The sequence below is a fragment of the Orycteropus afer genome, unplaced genomic scaffold (genome assembly GCF_000298275.1).
Source record: "Orycteropus afer afer isolate SDZICR_OR568_19922 unplaced genomic scaffold, OryAfe1.0 scaffold00418, whole genome shotgun sequence".
NCBI classification, from domain to species: Eukaryota; Metazoa; Chordata; class Mammalia; order Tubulidentata; family Orycteropodidae; genus Orycteropus; species Orycteropus afer.
Window position 1 is genome coordinate 1,329,001 of NW_006922005.1, and position 16,933 is coordinate 1,345,933.

Here is a 16,933-nt window from a genome sequence, read left to right on the forward strand (position 1 = left end):
AAAAAAAAAAAAAAAAAAAACATTGCAGTTGAGTCAATTCCAACTCATAGAGACCACCATTGAGTTTCCAAGGCAGTATGGAAATAGATTGCCCCACCTTCCTTCTGCAGAGGAGCTAGTAGGTTTGAACCACCAACTTTCTGGTTAGCAATGCCTTAGGCACTGCACCACCAGAGCTCCTTCTCTCCTCTTTAAGTTTTTCTAAATCAGTTCCATACCCTTGTATGACTTTCAAGACATACTACTCAACCTAAGTTCCCTATATCATCATCCTTCTGTTCTAGTTGTCCTGATATGCTCACATTTTTCACAAATCAGGTATATTCCCACCTCCCTATGCTTGCCTATGATCTTCCCCTAACATGGAACATTATAGATTGTTGTTGTTGTTATGTGCTGTTGAGTCAGACCTGACTCATAGCGACCCCTCCTTGGGTTTCCGAGGTGGTATCACTACGGAAGTAGATTGACCAACCTTCCTTCCATGGAGTGGCTGGTGGGTTTGAACCGCCAGCCTTCTGGTTAGCAGTCAAGTGCCTTAGGCACTATGCTACCAGAGCTCCCTTAGATTGTTCAAGGCTAAGTCAAGGCTAAGTTGATTTTTCACTTTTCATCTAAGCCCTTGTTGAACTCTTCTCTAAAATTGTATAGCACATTTACTTGACTTGATATGGTGTCATTACAGTTTTGCACAACTATATATTAATCTAACTTCTTATCTCAGTTAGAAAATATTTAAAGATGGAGCCCATGAAGTCTCATATTTCTGTCCATCCCAACTCATACACAATGCTGAGTAGTACATGATTAGCTGAGTTCATGAGAAGCTTTCACAGAGCTGACTTTGTTCTTATCATTTCTCTTTCCAAGAAGCAAAGTTTCATGACTCTCATGCAAATCTATGGCTTTCTGAAAAATAGACCCTTCACTTATGTCACATTGTCTATGTGAATCTCCTCCTGAGTTCACAGGAAAAGACATTTCAGCATGCTGAGTTTTGAGGGATTACTTTTGAGCAAAAGCATTCCAAATTTTTAGTTCTGTAGCATATCTCGCCTAGAGCTCAAATAACAGAAAAAAAAAATAAGAGAAGAAATAACGTTGTTAAGAAATCCAACAAAATTTTACATATGCCAGCTGTGAAAACAACAGATGCTGCCTTTTGAGGGACATATCTGACTGCAGGCTTTGGAATGATGATGTATAATTATGAGAATATAATTTCATAACAGGTCCAAGTGTACCTGAAGTGTCTGTTCTATCAATTTTCAAAAATGCAAATTTGAGTTCCTTTAGTTCTCATCAACAATGATGATGCAGTTTCCAAATAACTTTTTCCTATAAGAATTCTCTTATATAAGAAGTATTTTAATTCCCCTTAATAATAAATGAATTGAAGCTCCAGAAATATGGTATCAAATTGTCATTATATGAATGGTGGGTGCCACTGTACTAAAGAGGGGTCCATATCATCTTTCTGAATAGTATGCATTCTATCATTAATAAAGCATTAACCTATAAGGTGTTGGTTATTTAAGAAATTTCCTGATAAAAATGTGATTAAATACTCTTAAAAACATCACCACTATGAAGAACAAGAACAGCAATAGCAGCTATCATTTAATGAGCACACCTACTAGCACCCATCGGTCAGTTTGGCCTACTGTGGTGACTTGTGTGTTACTGTGGTGCTAGAAGCTATGCCACTGACATTTCAAATACCAACAGGGTCACCTGTTGTAGACAGGTTTCAACAGATCTTCCAAACTAAATCAGACTAGGAAGACAGACCTGCCATCTATTTCCAAAAATTAGCTGATAAAAATCTTATGGATCACAACAGAATATTGTCTGACTTGCTTGCTTTGGACAAATGAGCAGCAGTGATTACTTGTTGGAGTGGGCCATCATTTTTGGTGAAGTAGAGGGTCAGAAAGGGTAAGGAAGACCCTTGGTGATATAGATTGGTACAGTAGCCCAGCAATGGACTCAAACATGCTGATAATTGTGAGGATGACACAGGACTGGACAACATTTCATTCTGTTGTACAGAAGATCACCATGAGTTTATCTCTTGACATACAGAACTTTTTAGTAACTGCTTATTTAATCCCCACAAATATGCAAAGAACTAAATATATTATTTGTCCCATTTTATTGTTAAGAAAACAGGTTCAAAGAGGTAAAATAACTTGACAGAAAAAAAAAAGCAGTCAGAATTTAAACAATAATGAGTGCTCTTTCTGCAATAAAAAGCAAACAATTAGTAAGTCTCGCAAACTCAGAAAACTTTTAAAGGCCAAATGGGCATATTTGGGCCTTGTTTCCAATCCCCAAAATTCAACATAATGTGGAACATGCCTCAACATATGTGAAAATTTCATGATGAACACTGAGAAATGAAGTTGCTTCACTGTAAGGTTTTTTTTTTTCCTATTTAAACTGAAATCATGAACAAATTTTTAAGCCAACTGACAGATTCTATGCAGACAAAAAGGAATGCATTTAGCATAGCAATCCAGTTATTTTATTTTTAACTTGTTATTAACCTGTTGTGGCTGATCCTTCCTGCAGAAGGATTATGCATTTCCATCTTATTGAATGCTTTAGATTAGTTATATGACCTTCTAGGAGCTCTCATGGTGGAGTCATTAAGGCATTCAGCTGCTAATCAAAAGGTAGGGAGTTTGAACCCACCAACCGCTTCTTGGAAGAAAGATCAAGCAATCTATTTCTGTAATGATTTACAGTCTATGGGGCTGTTCTACTCTGTCCTATAAGTTCATTATGAGTCAGAATTGACTCCATGGCAGTGGTTTTTTTTTTTTTTTTTTTTTGGATGTCATCTCCTATGACAATGAAATATGAATAGAATTGTCATGGGTTACTTTTGATTAGAAGTTTTAAGAACCAGCACATGCATTGGCTTCCTCATCAACCTCTTAGCTATGAGACTACTCCAGACTGAAGCTACTCCATCAATCTGGCTCTCAGAATAAAGACATCATGGAACAAAGCTGTGACAAACCCACAGTGGACATCCAGTATGAATATAATATAAACTTTTATGATTGTCATCCACAAAACTACTGTGCTCACTTTTTACCAGAACATAACCTAGCCCATCCAGACTAGCACATCTGTAAATTACTCTTGCTGATCAATTCTCATCATAATAGAATTCTGCTGCAATAATTTTGCAAAACAAATACCACAAAAATCAGTGCCTAAAAACAAGAAGTTCTTATTTCTCACTCTTGATTTTGAAAGTTGATTGTAGCTCTTTGTTCTTGGCTGGTATGTTCTAGACATGGGCCAAGTTGTGGATAGAATTCAGACTGTTCTACATGTCTCATTAAAACACCAGTACCAGGTACTTTCTTCTCATGGCAGAGAGTAGAAGAAAAAGAAAAAAAAAAATTAAAACCACATAAGTATGTATAAACTCTCTGTTTTTGTACCACAACTACTAACATCACATTGTTCAGAGCAAGTTCCATGCCCAAGCCCAAGCATGGCTAGTCCAATGGGAGGTACTGCAAGATCACATAGAAAAGACGAGAACAAACTAAGAACAACTACCCAATCTGCCACAGTCCACCCACTAGATTACAAATAGTCTCTCCCATTTTTTTCTTGTTTCCATGGATATTTTCCTTTCATTATACATTTTGCATTTGTGTATATTATATTTTTTCTTGATTACCATTGATCATTATTTGTCTGTATATTTAAATTTTTGTTAAGAAACATTACTATTTTATTTTTATATCTCATTAGTGTCTGTATATACCTTTATAATAATTTAGCATTTATTCCTAAGATGAATTTTTGTCTTTTTCTTCAACTTATTTTCCATTTACTTGTTTTTCATCAGTTTCTTTTGGTTTTTTACATCTGTAAATCATATCTGTATATAATGCTTGCTTAAGAATACTTACTTTAAGATAGAACAATATGCTAGAATTCTGTTTGGATTAGTTCTCTGAGGAGATTCTTCATGGACTGAAATGATCTGACTTTCATTTTACGTTTTTCTTTAAAATCTATCTGTATGGATAGATCCCTCTGTTGATTTCTTATTTGCATTTTTAATCTATTTATTATTATTATTTTTGTAGCACAAATAGTACTAATTTATAGAAAAACAATGAGGGTTTGGAATGGCCACCTAGGTTCCTTCACAGTGTTTGGGGGCTGCTTTGGGGAATGTCTTCTGATTCTCTAATTCCCATCGTTTCTACAGGAAATTTACTTTCCTCCATGTTGTAGTGTTTTTGTTTTTGTTTTTTCAAGTAATCTACAAAAGCACCTCCCATTTCAATGTTGTCCATTTTTCCCTAGTAATGATATCTTTGGGTGTAATAGCTCTGGGATTGTCCAATATTTCAGTTGCTTTCATCCCAATGATCCAGTTTTCAAAGTTTTGATCTTCAGATATCAAACCTATCCTCAGTGTTTCCTATTAGGAGTAGAATTTGATTTTTTCTGTGGAGATGTTATATAAGTTCTATGATCTATATTTCTCCATGAACACATCACTCTTCTACTCTTCATGCATTCTGTATTTTCAAACCTAGCCCACCCATAGGCATACTCTCCCAAATCTCCTGGATTTTGGTGCCTATGAACCAAGTTTTAGATAATTTATGTTTTACCATGTTCTCTGTCCATTTTGTAGGATGCAGGTGACAGTGATAAATGGGTCTATGTACTCTTTTTTTATCTGCATGTTTTTTGGAACATATGTGGAGACATTTTTGTTCAGGTAGATAAATTACTCTGTGAAAATCAAGAAGTTTCCAATTATTTTTTTTTTTAAATTGATAACATTGATTAAATATATAATCACTATTGAGATATAAAAAGATCAGATTAGGACAGTAAAGCAAGCAGAGATGGAGGAAGATGGATACAGAGCTACATGAAATTTACCAAGTAACACACAAGAAAAGAGACAATGACCTTCCCCAGAGCTGCCACAGAGAGAAAGCTTTCTCATAGAGCCAGGGCTCTGAACTCAGACTTCTACCTTCTAACCTATGAGAATGTAAATTTCTGTTTATTAAAGGCACCTATTTGTGTTATTTCTGTTTTAGTACTAGTTAAAGATGTATGGAGTATCACTTTTAAGACTTTGTGATAGGAATCTTTAAAAAAATATATGACTTAAGTCATAAAAACCAGAAATACTTCTCAAAAAGCACTGTGAATATAATGAAAGGCAAAATAGACAGGAATATAATGAAAGGCAAAATGAAAGGAAAAAACACTGACAACGCACATATACCCCTGTTATAGAGATAATGAAACTGAGTAAAGTCAAAACTCAACTATTTCCCCCACCCTGGTTAGGACAGACGGTTAGGACAGATAGCAACCCGGTTGGAAATAAATAAGTAAACATAATTACTCTTAACTATTTCCCCACCCTGGTTAAGACAAATAGGACCCTGGTTGAAGACAGATGAGTAAACACAATAAGCTCAGTTCCTTAAGAACTGAATGCAACCAGAAGCCAATTTGCACATTCTTTCCTGTTATTCCCCTAGAAACAGGTGATAAACACATTAATGTGTCTTCGAAAACAACTTGAAAATTTACTTTGGCCCACATGCACGCATGTTGGGACATGCAGGACTGAAGTCACTGGGAACTGATATTCTCCCCTCTGCCTAAGCCCCGATCAGCTGATGACAGGAAACCGGTGTGACTCATCTGGTACGCAAGTGCACTGCATTAAAAAACGACTGTACTTTTAAACTGAGGCGAAGGAAATTTCAGTCAATGGTCATCTATCTCACACCCAAATTCCTGAAATTTTTATGAACATTGTTCTGGTTACCTAGTGCCACTCTGACAAGAAATATACCACAAATTGGATGGCCTTAACAAACAGGAGTTTATTCTTACAATTTGGAGGCTTTAAGTCCAAGTTCAAAGTTCCAGGCAGTAGGGGCTGAGTAAAAGCCCCTCAACCTTGCGGACCAGCTCTGCCTTCTGCTCCCGGCCCACTGGCACTCAGACAGCTGCTGGCTGCTGAGGCTGAGAAGCCCCAAGGTTGACAAGTAAAAAGGCACAATCCGGATGTTACCACATGGCAGGCCATTGACTTAAGTTGATTGTAAGTCCCAAGGTCAGCAGAGCATGGTGCATTGCTGGGCAATGACACAGCTACATGCAGGGTCCAAGCATGCCATAGTTTAGAGACCATTACCAAGGCTTCTCCTTAAATATAGGAAGCAGACCACATTCCCAAAGGCAGCTACTCAGCTGCTTGTGGTAGGTCCCACCATGGAGCTGATTGCCAGTCTCATCATGGGTAATAACTACCACTAGCTGCCCAGCCACTCAACCAGGCTCAGCCAAGTAGACACACAAATGTAACTACCACAAACATGCTTAACCCTCTCTCCTGAAACTTAAAAAAACTGTAATTCAATTTAGATTCAGGGAGTCATATCTGGGTAAAAGACCCCTATCTCTTTGCATTGCTATTTTGCAATAAATAATTTTCTCTCCTCTTAATCACTCAGCGTGTATACTGTTTTGGCCTAACTGCACACCAGGCAGGGACACGTGTTTGGTCCTATTACAATAACACAATAGAAAACAGGTGGTACATGAAAGAAAAAATTCAAATAGCCAATAAGCATATGACAAACACTTCAAATTATTTAAGATTCCCATAAATCCAAAATAAAATAATTATAAAATAACAAACACAACACCAAATGTGAAAAATGTGCAAAATTTGATCAATGTTGTTAGGTGCCCTCAAGCTGGTTCTGACTAGTAGCAACCCTATGCACAAAAGAACGAAGTATTACCCTGTTCTGCTTCATTCTCACAATCATTGCTATATTTGAGCCCATTGCTGTGGCCACTGGGTAGCTCATTCAGGGTTTTCCTCTTGTTCACTGACTTTCTATTTTACCAAGCATTAAATCCTTCTCCTGGAACTGGTTCTTCCTACTAACTTGTCCAAATGTGAGACAGTCTTCCCACTCTGCCTGTACATCTGGAGCATTCTGACTGTTCTTGTTCCAAGATAATTTTGTTCATTCTTGTGGAAGTCCATGGTATATTTAATATTCTTCACCAACACAATAAGTCATAAATTCCTCTTCTGTCTTTCTTATACATTGTCTGGTTTTCACATGCATATGAGGTGATTGCAAATTCCATGGCTTATGTTTGGTGCACCTTCATCCTCAAAGTGATATCTTTGCTTTTTAACACTTTAAAGTTTTTTTGTTTTTGTTGTTTTTCCCCCAGCAGATTTTCCTGATATGATATGTTGTTTGATTTCTTTACTGAGGCTTCTATGGGTTTTGATTGTGGTTCCAAGTAAAACGAAATCTTTGACAACTTCAATCTTTTATCCATTTATTATGTTACTGCTTATTGGTTCAGTTGTGAGAATTTTTGTTTTCTTCATGTTCAGGTTTTATCCATACTGAAAGCTGTCATTTTTGATCTTCATGAGTAAGTGCTTCAAGTCTTTGCTTTCTACTAGCAAGCTTTTGTCATCTTCATATTACAGTTTGTTAAGGACTCTTGTACCAATCCTGATGTCACATTCTATTTCCTATAATCCAGATTCTCTGATTATTTACTCAACATACAGATTGATGTATAGTGAAAGGATACAACACTGATGCATACCTTTCTTGATTTTAAACTTGATCATTGTAAGTTTCAAAATCTCAACAAATAGAACCACCATAAACTACTGTTAGAGACATTTTAGGAAACTGAGTTCTTATCCTGTATTGTTATACATATCTAGTCTAAAATCTACCAACTATCTCAGAAAAATTCATGCTCATGTACACCAAGATACCTGTTTCAGAATGCTTATAGCAACATTATGCTTTTTTACAGTAGAAATCAAACAAAATCTAGAAATAATATAAATATTCATATTTTAATGTATTACTGCAATGCAATATTATAAAGACATTAAAGTAAATGGATTATGGTTGTAAGAGAGTATATCAATGAATCCAAAATACAATGTGGAGCAAAAGAAGCAAGTCACATAAAACATAAAGTTTGTTTCTTTTTTTTTTAGAAAGAGTATCAAAACCCAACAAACCAAAAATAATACTGATTTGGACTGTGTAAAACTGTTAATCCTGTTTATAATAATCATCATATTGGTTTTACTAGCTGCTCTCCAGTCACCCCTGAGTCATGGTTATCCTAGGCAAACTGGGATAGGACCATTGTAATCCATAGAGTTTAAATTCGCTGATTTTCAGAAGTAGATGGCCAGGCCTTTTATTTCTTCTTAGTCTGGAACCTCTGCTGAAACGTGCTCAGCTCCATGCATGAGAGAAAATCATTTGAAATGAAAACTTAATCTGAGTCCTTTTCTATCATATCTTTATTTAAAAACCATTTCACGAGCCTATTCACAGTAAGATATCCAAAGTCAAATTCACTGACTTCAAATTCTTCCTTCTTCACTCCATAAACTCCATTAACACCATAAACTCTTGATTTTCTCTTTCCACTACTCTATAAGGGAGCTGTAAATCTGCCTTATAATTTGGAGATGACCAAAAAGAATCCAGTTTCTTTCAATTCTAACCTTTGGATTGCCACCTGAGTCATTTATGGCACTTGAAATAATTGAGGATGTGGCACACATGATATGGAAAAAATTAATGCTTGTAGTAACAATTATTCATCTTTAAAAATTATCTACTTTATGTGCAAATTAGGTTATCATTTAACAATTTCTATATATATTATTCAGATAGCTCTGGTGACATAGTTGATAAGGCATTTGGCTGCTAACCAGAAGGTCAGTGGTTCAAACTCACAAGCTGTTCCACAGAAGGAAGATGGGGTGATCTATTTCTGTAAAGATTGATAGCCTCAGAAACCCAATGGGGTCACTACAAGTCAGAATTAACTTGATGGCAGTGAGTTTGGTTTTTTGAGTATACATATTATTCAGTTACTTGGTCATAATTTTCATAATGTATCATCACTGGCTCTAGGAGGAGGCTTTCTCCCTCTGTTGACTCTGGGGGAAGGTCCTTGTCTCTTTTTAGCTTCTATTCCTGGGTTCATTGGTGATTATGTGGCATATGTGTTCTCTTCCATTTGTGCTTGCCTATTTGGATAATATACTTTTTTATATCTCAAAAGAGATCAATTTATGACACACTTTATAATAATACTTCCTTGTTAACATCACAAAGACTATCTTAAATGAGATTATAACCACAGGTATGAAAACCCACTGTCATCTACTGAATTCCAACTCATACACACCCTATTGGGTTTCCAAGGCTATAAATCTTTACAGATGTAAATTGCCTTATTGTCTTCCTGCAGAGCAGCTGGAGGGTTTGAACCACCAACCTTCTGGTTAGCAGCCAAAAGTCTTATCCATTATACTACCAAAACTCCTTAACCTCAGGTATAGAGGCTGGGATTTAAAACACATGTTTTTGGAAGACACCACTCAATTTATAATACTTGCTGATAGTACACTGTAGCTCTCTCAAAAACTTTCTCGGTCTTTTATGAATCAGATTATACTCAACTCCATGTGGCAAAAGACAAATCACAATTCTTTTTGAGACATAACTCTCTCTAGACTCCACAAAGCTAGTAACATTGTTTGTTGTAAAGGTAAGTGATATCTTCAGAGGGAAGGATTCACCTGAAGGCCTCTGAGGAGTCTTATAAGGTTTGAGTCTGATGCAGCAAATAATCTGATCAATCTCTCTCTCTCTCTTTCTCTCTCTCTCTCCCTTTCTTCTGAACTATGCTGGAACCCTTGCCTTTTAGTGGAAGAATTTAATCTTTTAACTCTTGTTTTTTTTATATACTTTATTTTATAGTCTTGTTGTTGAGAATATAAACAGCAAAACACACATCAATTCAAGTTTCTCCAAGTATAAGTCAGTGACATTATTTACATTCCTCAAGTTTTGCAACCATTTTCACCCTCCTTTTCTGAGTTGTTCCTCCTCAATTAACATAAATGTACTGTCTCCTAAGTTTCCTATCTAACTTTTCCAGTTGCTGTTGTCAATTGACCCCCTATAGATAGATTTTAAAAGAGCATAGTGCTCAAGGCATACAGGTTTTACTATTGTTGTTGTTGTGGTGTGCTGTCAAGTCGGACCTGACTCATAGTGACACCTCCTTGGGTTTCTGAGGCTGTATCACTGCAGAAGTAGTTTGCCCCATCTTCCTTCCAAGGAGTGGCTGGTGGGTTAGAACCACCAGCCTTCTGGTTAGCAGTCAAATGCCTTAGGCACTATGCTACTTAAGCTAAACTATTCTTTGGTTTATTGATGGTCTTGAGCATAGCAACGATTGTGAGGATGGAGCAGGACCAGACAATGTTTTCTTTGATTGTACATAGGGTCACTATGAATCAGAACTGACACAAGGCTATCTAACAACAGTATCGTTTGATTTCTAAGAAGACTTCAGGGGATATTTTTTATTTAAGGTTTAAAGATTACTTTAGGGAAATAGTTTTGGGGGTTTGTCCAGCTCCATGACTCCTGACAGCCTGGGTCCCATGAGAATTTGAAATTCTGCTCTGCATTTTTCCCTTTTTTATCAGGATTCTTGGATAAATCTTTAATCAAAATATTCATCTGGTTCAGGGCTCATAACAGACAGGCAGCTATCCATGGAAGTAATTCCAAAACCAAAACCAAATTCACTGCCTTGAAGACAGACCCAACCCTTAGCAACCCCTCCTTGGGTTTCCAAGGCAACATCTCTATGGAAGTAGATTGCTGAACTGAGGAGTGGCTGGTGGGTTTGAACTTCCAGCCTCTTGTTAACAGTCAAATGCCTTAGGCACTACTTCCTGTTTCTCCTTCTTCCTCTGTTGCTTGTTGCTCCAGGATAACAGAGACCAACTATTGTACCTGGATGGTTGCTTGCAAGCTTTTAAGACCCCAGGAAGCACATACAAGCTAGAAGGTAGAAGTGTATGCTAAACATATCATTAGGCCAGTTAATTGGGATGTTCCATTAAACCATAACCCTAAACCTCCAAACCCAGGATTCAAATTCTACGAGATGTTTGGTTGTACATAAGCAGACTTGGTAGCTTTTCTTTCTTTTTCTGTCATTGTTGTAAATATATCTATCACTCAACTTTTGCCTATTCAACTTTTTACAGGTGTACAACTTATTGACAGTAATTACATTAACCAATTGTACAATTCCACTCTTAATTGAGGTAATTTTTGCAATGTAGGAGGGAGGGAGAAAAAGAAGGTTATTGCTTATGGAGTCCTTAGTTCTCAGTTTAAGTTTCACTTGTGAACGCTATTTGTACTTACTGAAGTCTGTATCTCAGTTTAAGGTGATGGAATAATCTTTTTACTTTTAATATGATTATGATATGTTTGGACTTGTTCTTTGCATTATTTGTTTATAAACTCTTCTGTTAGTTATGCCCCAAGTTCCTTTCTTGCTGTTATAGAATTGATTACATTGTCTCATTTTATTGGTTCCCTTTGGTGATTTGGGAGACATACATATTATATATAGACTTCAAGTGTTTCTCTTTACATTGTAACATGAATATTTAAACACTCTATCAATGTATATGCACTCCCTAAGGTGCTATCTGAAAAATAATGTGTAAAATACATCTTTAAATTCTTAATTAAATAAGATTGTAAGCTTAATATTATTTAAGTAATTATTATTTATGTTATCATTGTTTTTCATACCTTACATCATTTTTTTTCTTTCATTTGACTTAAATGATCTTCTTGTATGCCTTTTAGAATCTGTCTGCAGTTAGTAAATATTGTGTCTTTGCAAATCTTAAAAAATATAGATATACAAGTTTTAAATGCTTAATCTCATAAATTTTAAACAGGGTTAGGGATATACAATGTTATAGAACTGAAATTGTTTCCTCTATGAACTCTGAAAGTAATTCTCTCTTTCTAGTCTCCAATGTTGCCAGTGAGAATTCTAATGATGATCTGATTCCCATTTCTCCTAAAAAAAAGTTTGTTGTTGTTATATGTCATGGACTCATAGCAACTCCTCTTTGGGTTTACAAGGAGGTATCACTGTGGAAGTAGATTGCCCAACCTTGCTTCCAAGGAGTGGCTGGTGGGTTTGAACCACTAGCCTTGGGGTTAGCAGTCAAGTGCCTTAGACACTACTCCACCAAAAAAAGAAAAAAAAATCATTGCCATTGATGTTCCTACTCATAGTGACCCCGCCCTGGATTTCCAAGGGTCCTAAACATTCCCTATATATTTTCCACTATCATATTATGTACTATGGGGTCATTTTTCCTCAGTCAACTGAATCCATACATTTTATTGCACTCTTTCTGTTTCACAAATCACTACTGACTTATTTTAAACTTGCTAAATGTTTTCTCTGTTCAATTTATGGTTTTAGGGTAGAAGAGGAAGTAAGACAATGTGATATTTCTTTGTCTTGATTCAATCACATCTACAATCTTGTTTAGTCTATACTAATAGCATACTAAATCCTCTAATTATCTCTAAAAGATTGTATTAAAAAAATAAACTTTAGATGTACCCAAGTCAAAATAACACAAATTATGAATCAGTAGAGTTTAAATGAATGAGGTTTACTGCTGATAACTGAGGCCTTGTCAATATAATACCTAAACAAAACTGTCATCTCAAGGAAGAAACAAAATTAGGAGGACTGATTTTATGAGACAATTCTTTGATTTTAGATAGTTGCAAGGTTGCCATGTACACACAGACTTGTTTTCATTTGACCTATGAAGTAACTGAAGCAATTAAAAATCATGTGATGTTCTTTAGATAACACAGCCAAGTAGCCATTTGGTCAAGAGTGGCCTCCAATAAGAACTTGCCCTCTGCAAATTCTTTTGGATTTCTTTTTCAGTTCACTCAATAGATTTATGACTTTGTGGGGAGAGCCAACAAAGTGCAACATGCACCACTCTGTGAACTAAGGAACATTTAGTTCACGTATCCTCCAGCTCTTGCAGTCACAGCCTGCTAACAAGCAACAGTAACACATAGCAGAAATTATCTCCAATTGCATTAATTCTCCTTAATATATAACATGTGGTCAGGCAATGTGACCCTTCCAAAGCTGTATTTTCTAGAACACTTCACTTATTAAATTCTTCTCTTCGAATATATTATGAATGACCAATGACAATCTGCTTTGCATCCTCAAAAAATGTACAACATGTAGAACACCACTTTAGCCAGAAATGCCTCTCTGCTTTTAGACTATTACACAAAATAGAGTTTATTTGTGATTGTATCTTTAGATTTGATGCTAGAAAGTAAGAAACTATTTCAAAAGTAATTCTTCTAGTCTGGTGTAGTGGACATCTGTGGTTTCAACATCTGTTCTGGAGGTAGAATCTCAGCCTGGACAGAAAGGGAGTTTCCTAGGAGTCAATTAGATACATCAGGAATTTTGATGAAAAGAAGCAATTCCTTCAATAACAAAGGCTGTTATTCTTCTTTCATACAACAGCACAAAAGCAATTATTTTCACAGAGAATCTAGCCATATTTCCATCATACCCACAAAATCTATTATTTTCCAGTATCCAAAAAGAGAATTTTTTCCCTAACAAATAGTAAAAGGATACCTATATTCCACCTACAAATGTTTCTAAATTAGAAATGATTTCTTCAGAAGAAATATAGGAAGGACTTTGGAATGCAAGAGAACACATTTCAGACAAAGGAGACAGATCTTCACCCCATGGGAAGAGCCTTGTGGCACTAGTAGTATCAAGCCTATTTGCTATAGAAGGAGCATATTGCCACCCGACAGCATAGCAATGCCAGGGTAAAATGTTAAGATGTTGTTTCATTGACACTTTATTTAAAAGAAAAAAAAAAAAAAAAAAAAAAACTCATCCAAAAAAAAAAAACTCCACACTGAAACTTCATTCAAATCTTATTTTTCTCTTTTGTATCCTTCTATGGCAATTTTTAGGAGCCCTGGTGGTGCAGTGATTAAAGTATTTAGCTGCTAACCAAAAGGTCATCAGTTCAAACCCACCAGCTGCTCTACAAGAGAAAGATGTAGCCATTTGCTTCCATGAAGATGTACAGCCTTGGAAACACTAAGAGGCAGTTCTCTGTCCTATAGAGTCACTAGGAGTTGGAATCGACTCGACAGCGTGGATTTTGTCTTTTGGGTGGCAATAGAAAATATGTGTGAACCTAACATCTTTTTGTATATATCAGCAGTATCAGTTTGCACAGACACATGCTACTACTTGAAATTATTTTCCTTTTGTGAATGAACAACAAAAGTCTGATTGGAAATCCATTTATTTTTAGTGTTAAACCCACTGAGGAGGGACTGTGTCCAATTGAGTGGTGAACCAAACCTTCTGTATTGATATTTGGTACAGAAACAAGAGGGAGAAAATGTGAACCAGATTGTCCCAGCACCTAAGTTACTCTCTTGTATTAGTTAAGCAACTTTGTAAAGTTCAGGCCAGTGGGAATATTTCCATTGTCTTCCAGATCTACTAAAAAATACCAAGCTTTAGCCAAGGGTTAAGGCAATATTTGGAGCTATCTAACTTACAGTGACTAGGGTAGATACCAGAAGAATCTGTATCAATAAATCATATTTCACATTCAGATGTTGCAGTGTAGTAAATTACATAGGATGGCTTTTTCTAGTCATAGTCTTTGTAAACTCTGTGGTGGAATTTGCCATGAGAAACAAGTAGTTTCTGATTGTTCAAGTTATCCCCCTGGGATATCTCTGCTGGGAGCAACGCAACAATGCAATGCATTGCCATAGAGTTGAATCAGACTCATAGCAACCCCTCCTTGGTTTTCCGAAGTGGTATCACTATGGAAGTAGATTGCCCAACCTTCCTTCTTAGGAGTGGCTGGTGCATTTGAACCGTCAGCCTTCTGGTTAGTAGTCAAATGCCTTAGGCACTATGCCACCAGAGCAGCTTGAAGTAGTTTTCTGGGAATTTCACTCTCACTTAGGTGTGTAGAACTCTGATGTTGAGATTGATTGGTTCTGGTCATTCTGCCAGGCTCAAAAGGAACCCTCCTAGAGGCAGAGAGAGTCTCTGCTGGCTGAGAGACACACACTGCTGAGATAGAGATGCTAGATCATGCACTGCTGAGAGAGAGGTGTGCTACTAAGAGAAATTGAGAGAGACAGCCAGCTGCTGAATGAGACAGCCGTCTGAGAGAGACTGAGTGTGTTCTGGAACTTAAATTGTAGTCTGTTGCCTCCCTAATAAACCCCAGAATCTGTGAGTTCTGTGTGGCCACTGCATTGAATTATTGAACCCAGCAGAGAGGTGGTGGGTGCCACGGGAGGAACAGTTGGTGACATGGTTAGTAAGTGGGCTGGTGAGTAGTGGAAGGTCTATCCTCATAAGAACAAGCCCTGGGCTGCTGATGGCGAGTCTGTCTTCCTATTGTGAAGTTAGAAGATATCAGAAGATGCCACCTCCTTTCCCCTTTGGCAGATGTCTAGGAATTCTAACTAGAAATTTTGATTGTTTTAACAAATACTGATTTTTCATAGGAGATGAGATGGTGCTATGTTATTATTTCTTCTTAAATCTTACATTTTTAGTCTATCAATTCTCTGTGTCATTTAAATTGCTTCTTCACATAAAAGTTTCTTTGAAGTTAATATTTCTTCCTATACATAGACAGTTGAAAACTGATAGCATAACTTCTGGGCCTACACGTGCTTCCAGTTGATATATCTTGTACTTTACAAAGTCTGATAATATTCTCAACTAAAGTCCAATAGTCACAGTATTCTGTGGAAACAGTATGTTTTTGTCAGGCTCCAATGGCAAATGTATAATATATATACATTAGATTTATATTTTGACACCAAAATGATGTCAATTCCTGTTCTATCTTCCTGAATATTTAAGCTAAATAATAGGAAACTTTTAGCATTGTTATTTATTAATAAAGACTCTTGCTATTGCTATGACCACTCCTAGATCTCATTCACTGCCATTGAGTCAATTACAACTCACAGTGCCTCCAATGAGTTTCCAAGGCTGTAAATCTTTATGGAAAAAGATTGCCTCATCTTTCTTCCTCAGAGAAGCTGATGGGTTGAAACTATAGACGTTTTGGTTAGAAGCCAAATGCCTTAACCACTACACCATCAAAGATAGAAGGAAATTTTGTGCTTGGATATTTTAAGATAAGCCCCTAAATAGAACTCTAAAGTTCTTAAATTCACCAAAGACATAAAATCCAAAATGAAATGAAAACTAAAAATGAACAAATAAATATAGATAATCATATCAAATACAACAGTATAAGCAACTTGTATAATTCATTCCTTGAAAGAACTATGCATGAAAGCAGATAACACCACCATTTTTGTTTTGTTTTGTTCATTTAAAGCTAAGAGGAGTGGGATTTAAGAATCTGTATAAATGAAAAGATATACAGAAGAGGGAGGCACCAGTGATCAAGATGGACAAGAGGAATAAAAGGAATAGGAAAAGGCAGTTGAAGAAAAAACAAGCCTTCAGATGAGTTTCTCTGCAAATTGACTAAGCCCACTACAGTGCTTGGGCATATCTAACAGGTGAGTGCAGCCCTTTGCTTAATTTTTAAAACACACTAGATTAACAACAGATTTTAATACTCAGCTGAGTGTGATATTTTCACTGTATTTTTATTATTGTTATTATTACTGTTCATTAAATTCTGTGAGAATTGATGAGGGAGACTTAGTTTTGTTCTGGTGAGAAATACTATCATTGAGTATTTTGAAATCACTAGTTCCTAGGTTGTTATGTTGTTGTTGTTAAGTGCCGTCGAGTCGTTTCCAACTCATAGCGACCCCATGCACAGCAGAACGAAACACTGCCCGATCCCGCACCAGCCCCACAATCCCTGCTATACTCGAGCCCATCATCG